A 12,567-nucleotide genomic window follows, 5' to 3' on the forward strand; every position below is an offset into this window, starting at 1 on the left:
CCACTCCTTGATAATGGAGGACCTATACTGTGAACCCTACATGCTTTCCCTTCATGAAGAAGCTCCCATTGTGTCCCTCTTCATGAGCAGAACAATTCCCTTTTGCACCATTTCCCCAAAATCTTCTATTTTTCCAAGTTTACAAGACCAGTGCTAATGGCCGTTGTCCTCCTCGCACTAAAATGCAAGGATTAAGATTGTCCCTAGCATTGACCAGAGTGACTGAGCTTTGCTCCAGTTGTGTCGGTCCTCTTATGGAAAGTTTTTTAAAGAATGAGCTGAAGCTTCTAGCTCTAGAAGCTTCGTAATGGAAGTCTGGTAAATGGTTTGGCCAGATGGGGTCGAGGATGTCAGTTTGGGCACCTTTTCCTTATAAGGATGGAACTAACTCAAGAGATAAGACCTTCTCCCATGAGAAGAGGATCCATCTCCCATCCATTCATACTATATAGACCTCCCTTTCTCCCATGCACAAGCTAGTGTTAGTGTTAAAGTGTTAATGTTGGTGTGCTAGTGATAATTAAGTTTGGAGTAAACAACAAGCTATTCATAGTTGTAGCTCTCTAGTTGTGTGAGGGAGAAGTGTGAATTTGGATTAGTGTGAAACCTAAAGAGAAGATCCTTAAAACTATCATTGTTGAGGTAATCATGGAATGCTAGCAGAAGTGTGTGGGAACCTGGTTTTCTTGGAGGAGAACGACAACATCAAGATAATGCTTATAATCTCTTCTTGATTCAATATATATATGAAACTATCAATTGACTTCCTACATGATGTGTCATCTTACATGTTCATCGCTTAATGTTTCTTGACTTGTTAAGTAGGTTGAATTACAATTTGTCTATTATCACAGTTGTTTTTTTCTGTTGTTTACTTGTTTCAGGTGTTTGAAGAAGGAAACGAGAGATAGCTGGAGCAAGAAAGCAAGGATATCATCAAATGGGATAAGCGTACTAAGAGGTAGGCCCTCTTAATTGGTTCTAACCTAATGAAATCTTCCATAGAATGTATCAGTTATGGCTAGACCAATGATCGGGATAGAGGAATTGTTTGTGTCTGCACTCATAATTTTATTTCAGCACAGTGTAGAAAGTATGGTTTATTCTTAAACCATAAGAAGTCATCTTTTTTCCATGACCGAGGGTAAATTACTTGGTCATATTGTGTCACAAAATGGGGTTAGGATAGACCCTAAAAGGGTCCAAGAGATTCAATCTATCCCTCTTCCTCACACCAGGGAAAATTTTAAGAACCCCCCCTAAATTTATAAATATAATAAATGGGCGAATCTCCATGGTATATAGGAAAAATGGAAGGCGATTTTATCAATAATATAATATGTATATATAATTTTTTGGCGAATCTCTCACCAGGCATGGCTAATATTTTACTCAATTATAAAATCTTGTAAGATCTTGGCGAGTCTTTCACTAAATAATAAAACTTTGTAAAGTCCTAGTGAATCTTAGCATAGGCTACATGCTGGTTTAATTCCCCCATTTAAATAGGCTACATTCCAGGTGAATACCATGGGTCAATACCATGTGCCATTTTGGTGAATACCATGGGTCAATACCATGTGCCATTTTTATTTTTATTAATTCTAATATTAGGGTTAATAATGGTTTTTTGCATGGTATTAATAACAATCTAGTCCATGGTATTTGTCCCATAGTATTTTGGCCATAGGTTTCACCTAAATATAACCCATTTTTTGAGTGTTCGTAAATATAAGGTGACTTATGGAGTAAATATAAAAAAATGTTTTATTTGTTTACCATACCTCTCGTTTATTTATATTTTTATTAATTTACCATACCTCTTTTACACATATCGTATTTGGCCCATAGGATTCACTTAAATAAAACCTCTTTCTTGAGCCTTTATAAATAGAACGAGGGTTATGGACTAAATATAAAAAGAGGTTTTATTTATTTACGATATGTCTAGTTTATTTATATTTTTATTTATTTACCATACCTTTTGAGTAAAACCTCTTTCTTGAGCCTTCATAAATAGAACGAGGGTTATGGACTAAATATAAAAAGAGGTTTTATTTATTTACGATACGTCTAGTTTATTTATATTTTTATTTATTTACCATACCTTTTGAGTAAGTATAAAAAGACATTTTATTTATTTACCATACCTCTAATTTATTTATATTTTTATTAGTTTACCATACCTCTTTTATAAATATGGTATTTGGCCCATAGGATTCACTTAAATAAAACATATTCTTGAAAATGGGCGAATGGATTCACTTAAATAAAACCTATTCTTGAAAATGGGCGAATGGAAGGTTGTAAGTCCTAATTTCAAGGGCTAAATTTACCTTTTTTACCCTCTCCCTTCAAATAAGGTGGGCTATTTGAGGTGATTTGTAAAAATGTACTATGATACAAAATATTCGCCCACTAAAAATTTAAAACCCCTTAATTTCGCCAAAGGGCGAACATTCGCCCCTAAAATTATCCTTGCCTCACACCAAGAAAGAACTCCAAATTTTCTTATTGAAAATCAATTTCCTTCGTAGGTTCGTCCAAAACTTTACAAAAATAGTTAAAAATATAACAAATATGCTCAAGAAAGGGAATGAGATTAGGTGGAGAAAGGAAGAAAAACTTTGTTTTGAGAGGATTGAGAAAGATATAATGGAGGCCTTAGTTTTAGTCTATCCTGATTACACTAATTTTTTATCATTTTCTCTTTTTCTTTTCTGCATAGGATAGCTGCAATACTTCTACAAAAGAATCACCAGGGTTATGAACAAGCTATCACATTTTTTAGTAAGGCACTGCAATCAATTGAGCTTAAATATAATATCATTGAGAAGAAGGCTTATTCCTTGGTCAAAACTTTAAAAGAACTTAGGTAATACATTTTGCAATCGAAATCCACTGTTTATCTCCCTCACCCAGTGGTGAAACATATTTTTCTACAACATGATATTGAGGGAAGATGTGGAAAATGGATAGCTAAAATTCAAGAGTACGACTTTGAACTAAAACCTATCAAAATTATCAAAGTTTAAGGGTTGGAAAATTTGTTAACCGAAGCTAATTTTGAAGCACTAGGAGTCAATTAGTATACTCTCGTTGAACCAGTTGGGACATCTAACAAGGAGCAAGTGTTTCCACTATTACAACACCCTCAAGAAATTTCACTACATTTAAATTTTGGAGCCTACTATCACCGTCGTATCTAATGTGTCATCTTGATAATAAAAAATTGTCTCATGCTATTCTAAGTGTTTCAAGTTCTCTTGAGTGGTCTCAAGTGTTGTCGCATTGATTAGAATACCTTTAGGTGCATTTCATGGTCATAACATCCTTTTTGTTGTAAAACGTCATTTTTGGGTCGCATTCACACACACTTCACTTGTGTTACTTGGGGAATGCATGTAAAGCGGAGTTTTGATGTATAATTATCATTATTCAAGCTTGTCTAAGTTTTCATGATGAGTTGGTATGTGTCACACATGGTTTTATGTCTAAAACTCATCATGTTTTCACCTTTTCCTGTATCCTAGACTTAGACAAATATTTGGCTTCAAAAAAAACCCATTGAGTCCAAGAGCACAAGAGCATACTCTAAAGACATTATTGGGGATCATTCATTGTTCCTAAGTGCACCATTCACCCTCCAAGAGCACAAAGATCTCTCGTTCATCCATATTTTCCCTTCCTTGTTCCAAACTACTCCCTTCAAAAACCAAGCCTTCCATTTAGCACACTCCTTCAACCTGAAGGAATGAGCCATTCTTGAGAGCACTCCTTCACCCTTATGGAATGAGCCCTCCTTGAGAGCACTCCTTGGACCCAAAGAAATGTTCCCTCGTTAATCGCATGAGAATACTTTTAAGGCACGAAGCTTCCTCCTTCACCCTTCGGACTTGCACCATGCACCCTCCTTGGTCTCTTAAGTGTATGAGAGCACTCCAAATGCAAGAATCCTCACCCTTCAGCCTTCAAGAGTGCGCCATGTTCCCCCCTTAGTTTCTTGAGTGCATGAGTGCACTCTAAAGGCACAAAGCTTTATCCTTCAGCCTTCAGGAGTGCACCCTATTCTCTCCATCTATCCCTTGAGTGTACAACACACTTGGGAAGTCTTAAGCCTTCCACTTCATCCTTCAAACTTGCTTGATGTGCCCTACCTTGATTTCCTCCCTCCCTTGAGAAGATGAGTGCATATTGAATACCTGAAGCCTCCTCCTCTTAGGCCTTCAACCTTTCAAAGAGAACCTATGCACCCAGAAGCTCCTTTTTCCCCTTTTGAGCACACTAAAAAGGCATGAACATAAAATATGCATTAAACAAGATAGACTAGGAGATTTTTTAGGTTCATATTTGCTTATCATGGGTGATTGTAGATAGAGGTATTCCATAAATAGCATGTCAAACACACACGAGGAAGATCGAGAAAAGAGAACAAACATAGGAAGCATAGAAAGAATGAAGAACACACTTGAATATTGATTATCAAAGCACCTCGAAGACTTAATTTGATTAAAGAACCTTTGGAAGGTAGTGACATCAGAAATTGAAGTTTCTTGAACAATAAAGATAGAAGTGGCAGCCATGTCACCACTGGGAAAATTTCATGTCATTAGTCACTATTAGTCCTAGTCATCAAAGATAGTGACATGTCACATTCTCATCACATGATGTATTGTTGTAATCAATGTAAAAAAAAAGTAGAAGACCATGAGTCATGTATGAAGTAAATATTCTAAAAGTCCAATGGACATGTAATACCAAAATTCATATGTAATTCCAAAATTCATTTGGAATTCCAAAGGTTGTAGAACTCCCAAGGTCATTAGAAGTTCGAAACTCAAGAGTCATGAGGATGTGAAAGATTAAGCCTCAAGTTATAAATAGATCCTAATTTCTCACATTGATCCAAAAATGGATCCTAGATAAACCTATAAGTCTAAAAGACTTCATATAAGAGGTAAAAGGTGCCAAACAGCACAAATTCTTTGTAAATTAGAGGAAAATGAATGTCCAAGGAAGTTCATAGAACTAGTCTCATTGCAGAAATCGCTTCATTTTGAATCCAATGCAAATTGAATGGGTGAAAATGGACTTCAGATGGAGAAGCTATCATAAAATGAAGCTGCCCTTTTTCAAAGGAAAAAGAGGAAAAAATCCTTAATAAGGGGTCTAAAAACCCTCTAAGTCTTCCAAACCTCCCAAAAGATGAAACCACCAAAAAAGGAGGACCTCTTAACAATGCAGATTACACTATCGGGCCTTAAAAGCTTGAAGAAAACCATGAAAATCGAGCTATCAGAGGCTTAAACAATGGGTGAATAAGGGTTGTCGGATATGGCCAATCAATGGTCCAGATTTGATTGGCAATCGCAATCGATGGTGGTAGTCGGAGGCATAAAGTGCGATGGGATGATGCGATACCACAATTCCCGCTATTGGAGGATCGCAATTGGCAAACATAATGGAGAAGGGATTATACATATATACGCGTGATGTGATGGTGCGATCACCAAAATCGGCAGATTACAATCGAAGAATTACAGAGGATCGATCGATATGTTATAAGTTATATACACGATGCAATGGATGGACCTGATAAGTAGGATTTTGCCATGTTTTAATGTATTTCCTTAATACAAAGGGAAACCTTGGAACAGGCCAGTTGCCACTTGCGAAAACGACTAAGGGCAGACCCGATAATGTTATGAAGCGGGGTTATGAAACTTTGAAGTCCGGAATTGTGTTTTATGCAGATTTTTCCATGTTTTGCAGTCTTTTCATGTTTTAATAGAAAACAATTGTTTCAAGGATTTTGAAAGCCTGATAGTTCCCTGTCGTTATGAAATAGGTGGCATTCGTCCTGGAGGGCATTTAGCAATGATGGCAAATGCCCAGAGAATGGATTCGAGTGGAAAAAATAGCAATACGAAGGGCCTGAGAGGGAAAACGAACAGGCAGTGTGATTTGGCTTAAAATCCATGAATGTCAAAGACAGAGGGCTGTTGAGCTATGGATGGTGGTCGAGTTGTTGTTTGTCGCTGAAGGAAGCCAAAGCAGGAAGCTAAGGCGAAAGAGGCAGTGTAGAAGCCAAACAAGTAGCGCAGAAGCAAAAGATCAGCCGAGGAAGTCACTTGGAGTCCAAGTGAAAAGCCAAGAGGGCTGTGAACTGATAGCAAGCCAAAGAAGCTAGAGCTGAAGATCCAATAGCCAAAGAGTCAAAGCCAAGAGCCAGAACCAAGAGCCAAAGAGCTAGAGTCAGAGTCAAGAGCTAGAACCAAGAGCCAGAGAGCCAAGAGCCGGAACTTCAAGAGCCAAGGAATAAAATGGTGTCTGAACCCATTGTTTATGTGTAGAACAGTAGGAGTTGAGCCAAAGAGCTTGTAAAAAGACTTATACTATAATCCTAGAGTGTCTAGTTGAATAATCTAGAGCTCATAGAGATGTCGCCCAAGAGTTGTGGGTGAACTCCAAATTAATATTGTTTTTCATGTGTTTGTTTTACTGTTGTATTGCCTCTACTACTTTATTTACTGTTATATGAATTTATATATCAATTCCAGCACATTAATTTACAACACATAATCAGTTTAAACAAATACAAGCATACACCTGTATTTTCAAGAATTTCTTATTTTCGCATTGGTTAGTTAATAAGACTTGGGAAAATTTAAAGCTTTGGAAGTGGGAGAGGTTCTTGTAAGTTGGACAAGAAGCCTAAGTGCCCCATTTTCAGATCAGGTGGTATCAGAGCCTAATTTTAATTAACCCCGCCTTCAAAGAAGGTAACATCAGAATGCTTGATTGACAGAGCAAAGACTGCTTGCCTGAAAGGTGTTTGAACAGCAAGAGGCTGATTGTATGCTTTTTTTGCAGACTAACTATTTTCTAAATTTGCAGAGGTAAAGGGAAAGTTGTTGATAGCTCAGTCTAGGAAGGACAAATAGGAAGAAGGGCTGAAGGCATTCTTCTATCCCAAGGACCTCAAGGCAATCCAAAGCACAAGAGGTTTGTTGCAAGAGGTTGCTTAAATAAGCTCTTTATTTATCTTGAAGTTTTTTTTTGTTCATTGGCATAATGACAACTTCTACAAGTGGGTCCTCAAATTCTGCGTTCTTCACAAGATTCCTTGATGAAGACATGAAGCAAGAATTGTCCACCATGATGGATATGGTGAGAGAAATGTATGAGAATGGAAGGAAGAGTAGCCTGCTTAGAGAGCAGTTGAATTCCATGAAGGAAGAAAAGTAGTTGCTTGCTGACAAATTGCAGGAAATGGAGAGGCAACTTCATATTGCAAATATGAACCTGAAAAGGATGCATGAGTTGGAAACAAAACTTTTTGTTGCCCAATAAGCCTTAGTCAAGTATCAGCTTGAACAAGAGGTAAACCATTCTAGTTTGTCTTCAAATTCTGCTGAGAATGCTTATATTAGTTATTTTGAAAAACATACTAAATGCATAGGTTCCAAGCTAATGTCCAAGATGGGCTATGAAGGAAAGGGCTTGGGAATGCATGCACAAGGTATTGTTGAACCAATAATGGTTAAGGAAAGGCCTGAGTATTTGGGTCTTGGCTATGGACAAGCTTATGGAGAAAATTCCAAGGCTGCCATGAAGGCTATTGAAACAGCCCCAAGGAGGGGTTGCATTATAGCATGTTATGATTGTATTCAGAAGGAATGAAATAGCTTGAAACATCAACTGTAGGATGCAGGTGTTCAGAGGCACACACTTGAACCAGAGAGCTGGGGAGACTCTAACATCCTTGAAGAGATTGATGGTGTTCCAAAGAGAGCCACTTCTTCATTTGATTCACCTCTTATTGAGGGTAATTAAGGTGAAAGAGAAGGTATAAATCTGGTTCTAAACATATTCCTTTTGATTTTGCAAAGCATGATGAATTTCCACATATGTATGGGAAAAGAATTGCATGTTCCTTTTGTGGTTTGGATAACCATGATGTTTCTAGATGTTGGAAGAGAATGGCCACATACAGGAAGTAGAAGAAGGAAAAGAAGAAAGAAGCCAAAGGTCCATTGGACAAAGGCAAATCATGCTATCAATAGGATGCACATGTAGTGCACTTACTGCCATATGCAAGGACATCTTGCTGCAAAATGTTGGACACTGAATCCACCAATGCTTCCACCAAAGCTGAAGAAAGTGGAAAGAGAAGATGGCAGAAATGGAAGTGAAGATTCCATGACAGATGTATCTCAGAATGATTCACATGATGATGTTGATGTGTAGACAAAGGTAGTAGCTTTGAAAGGGATTGGTAAGGAACAGTTACAGTTCTTATCCGATTGAGATTACATGTCTATTGATGCATCTACATTATGTTTCATTTCAGCTTCGAAAGTACAATGTCCTTAAGTGAAAGTTGAAGGATGAAACGCATGCATGAGCATGAGATGCATAAACATAGGAATGTTGATGATTCCCTTGTTTTTGAACATGTATGTGTAATTAACGTGCAGGGTTGGTTTCTTTAACATGCATGTGATGCCATGTTGACTTGAAAGAAGTTAACTTGGTCTCCAAATGGAGATAAAGATGAAAGTTTCATCTTTTGGAAAAAGAGTCCTAATGGTCCTTTTCTACATGCTTGACATGAAGGGTCATTTCTTTAAAGGCATGTTTTGTGGGCTTGTTGTCTAGTCCATCATTTGTATGTAGATGTAGGACATGGACGTGTTCACAAGATGTGAAAATCTATTTCTTTTTTTGAAGTAGGAGTTTAGTCCATCCAGTTGTTGGCAGCTTGTTAAACAGGTACAAATGAAAGTTTTGTGGAGTAGATGTACTTCACATTTTTTTGAGCCACCTTGGATCAATGATCAAGGCAAAGAAGTTCAAACCACCTTCTATGACCAGTACAACAGAAGTTCTATAGGAAGGCAAGGAGAAAGATAATTCTTCCCAAGAAGACCAGCCCATCCAAGAAGGGAAGTGGTCAAAAACCTTGGTTCAGAGGCACTATGCAAAGGCAACAATAGGGATGCTAAAAGAAGAGGGTGAGTCACTCTCATTTACTATTCAGATCAGTATATCAGTCTTTTGGAGACCAAAAGTTATTTTAGTGGGAAGGCGTGATCCAAAAATGGATATTGTATAAACCTATAAGTCTAAAAGACTTGATATAAGAGGTAAAAGGTGCCAAATGGCACAAATCCTTTGTAAATCAGAGGAAAATGAAAGTCCAAGCAAGTTCCTAGAACTAGTCTCATTGCTGAGATCCCTTCATTCTTAATCCAATGCAGCTTGTGTTACACAAAAATATCGTCAGCATGATTATTTGCAGTCAGTATGGGTATATCATCACTTGTACTGTCCTACTAAGCAAGTCTCAGACCTCAGCTCTTCAAGTCAAGCTTTGAAAATGAGAGAAAGACATTGAAAATCAACAAAGTTTTGGTTCCGCACTTTCTCTCACTATTGCCTGCGGTCCTGCACCTTCTGTTTACAAAAACTGCGGACCTGCCCGCTTTGTCCCTAAAGGTGTGGGTACGAACCCCTGTGAAAGTCAAAAAGGTGCAAGTTTATTCTAAAAAACTCACTTTGGGTTAATTCTAGATGATTCTAGAAGGAATTTTGACGTGGATTGGCCGCTCTTAGGTGGTTCATGCATCCCAAAAGAGAAGGAGCTAATCCCTTGATGAGAGGAGCTATCCCTTTGAAGGAGGGCTTTATCCCTTTGAAGGAGGACCTAGTAACTTCCCTCCATTGCACTATAAATTAAGGCATTGGGCTGGTTGCTAGAGGGGTTAGAAGCTAAACATTTTTTAGGGTAATTGCTGATGGAATTAAGATTTCCTAGTTAAGCTTGAGAGGAGATATCACATACCTTTTTGGCTTCATTGGGAAGAGTGTGAAACTTGTCAAAGTAGAGGAGACTTCCTACTAGACCCTGGGAGGATCTTGTATAGCGTCAAGGCACATGTTGTAAAGTTCTTCTTTGATTTGAATTAATACAATCAGATTCATTTTTCTCAACAAATTGTATTATGTCATTTGTTTCATGAATTCCTTGACTTTCATGTTAAATATGTTTTAAGATATTGGCTTTTCAGGTGCTATTTAATTTTTTTGCTTGTTTGTGTTTGCAGATTCGTGACAAGGGAGCTCATTTGGATTGAAGGAGCGAGGCTTCCACAAACTTGCATTGGACCCAAGGTAGGCCTAAAACACTTGTTTTCCTTTGTTTATAGATGCATATTTCGAGAAAGATAATTTGTCATTGGCTTGCTTGTCACTAGGTCTTCTTTAGATTCTAGGAAGGTCTATCTTGTCCGCAAGATCGACTCATTCCGTGTGACAAAATGGCGACTCCACTGGGACTTGATTTTTTCGTTGTTTTTACTTTGACCTGAGAAACTGTGTTTTTGTTTCTGTTTTTGGCTTGTTGTGTGTGGAATTGGATAGAATTAGTAGATCTAGGGTTATTTTTTGTTTTTCATAACTTTGGGAGAGGACCGCACCCTAGCCTTTTGACACAGTGCATACTTATCTGCAGTTTTGCTTTTAGCACAGAGCGGTGCCGCACCTGTGTTAACTGTGGGCCTATGGACCCTGTCAAAATTTTCAAAAACCTAAGATTTTCTCTGTTAGTCAGCTTAGTTTTTGTTTAGAAGTTATTATCCACTGCCCAGACTTGCATATAACTTGTCAGAAGCTTTCCTTAGGTTGATTTCATTGGTGTTAGGGTTTTAGGTGAAATTCCTAGAAGTTTTGATTGTTGGGTTTGTTTTTCATTTTGGTCTTGTAGTAGCTCTAAGCTTAGAAGCTGTAGGAACCTCAGATCACCTTGGTCTCTACCAGCCTTCTTATGAGTCTGACCATTTGTGAAATATACCTTTGTTGAGGAATCCGCCTTGTGTTTTCTGTTTACAAAACTTTGAAAAGCTTGTGTTTAAAAGTTTGGATTTCATTTTTAAAAAGGAAAACGAAATTGGTTGTTTTTTGACTGATTTGTGATTCTGCATAAATTGGTCCTTAGTTTACATCTAACTAAGTAAAACATCCTTAAAAAATACATCTTGTAAGCTTTGAATTCAAATAGGTTTTTATAGTTTATAGATCTCAAAGTTAGTCATTTCCATAGTTTTGAGTGTTTTATAAAAAACAAAAAAATCTCTTTTGGAAAATGTTTGTTTTTTGTAGTGGTTGAGTGCTTTGAAAAGAAAAGGGAAATTTTTGTGAAAATAACTAGTTGTCTCGTTTTGAGTGCATTGGAAAGGAAAAAAGCTCTTCTTTTAATTTGTTTGTTAAGAAAGATTTGTGTTTACAAGTATTTTCATTCTCAAACTCTTTCCTAGCTAGAAGTTCATTGAAGGGAAAAGATTGTTTAATCATCTTAAGTGCATTTTTAGTGATTTTGATTCGAGTCTTGATACCACGAGTTTCATCTCCGCACCTATTGACTTAAACAAAAACCAATAAAAATAATGCTTAAAGTAAAATTCATCTAGTAATATTTTTATTTCTAGGGCTCTGATACACCAACATGGCTTAGGCTAGTGTCTTGGAGTAGGGGAGTAATTAACTCTCCAAGACAGTAAAAACAAACAAGTAGTTGTATCTTGTGGTAGGGAAGAAATCCAATTGTTGCATTTATGCTTTGGGAAAGCTCCTCTTAAAGGAGAAGCATGAGATTGTGTCTGAACCAGTGTGGGAATCAATCCTTCCTCATTGGGAATGACGCCAGATATTCACGTATTAAAAACGATAAACCTCGGATTAACCATTGTCGAGGAGCCTGGGGTCACTTGTTGGTAAACCTTGGATTATGTCAAGGAGCCTTCAAGGGGATTGAGCTTGCTACTCTGCCCTTGCATGCGTATCGGATCATAGATTGTTCCCCCATGTATATTTGTTTCGATTGGTAACCTTAGTGATCATATTCTTTAGGATTCTTCCTAAGGTGACAGTGGTGGGAAGATCCCACTGTACCTGGAGCAGACATCGGCTAGACTCACTTGGATTTTCTGGCAGGTATTCTTCACTCGAGACGGTTAAGTGGAGGAACTTGTGCCAGTCTATTCATTAAGTAGGTTGCCGAGGTAACTGTTCCAACCGCCATTTCTGTATTGAATTCTGCGACGTTGGATTTTCATCACCAACTAGTGTTTTTAGTACGAAAAGTTACTGTTTGTGTGTGTTTGATCTCCTAGATTCTTTAGGCATGTGATTCAAATTTGTTTGGTTCTTTAGAGGCTTTAGGTGGTTTTCAATGAGATTTTACTTTATTTGCGTGTGAAGTAGTTAAAATTTTTTAATCGTGGCTGAATTACCCAGGAAGTCCCGTAGACTTCGGGGCCAACCTCTTGAGTTTTCACCGAGTTGGCCTGAAGGATTAAGAGTCCTCGTAACTCCTAGAGACAGTAGAATTGGGTCACCTGAAGAAGGAGAGTCTTCTTTGGTGGTAGATCTTGATTTTCAAGCTTTATTAGCAGATTATAATCTGAAATCAGTGTCTGTTTCCGAAGTTACTAGTAGCTTTTCATCTACTAGTGATATAGGTGAGGAACCTGAAATATCCGAACCTGAAAGGGAATTTGCTGCTAC

The sequence above is a fragment of the Pinus tabuliformis genome, chromosome 6 (assembly GCF_031772625.1).
Source record: "Pinus tabuliformis cultivar Carrire ecotype Pingquan chromosome 6, CPIR1, whole genome shotgun sequence".
Taxonomy (NCBI): domain Eukaryota; kingdom Viridiplantae; phylum Streptophyta; class Pinopsida; order Pinales; family Pinaceae; genus Pinus; species Pinus tabuliformis.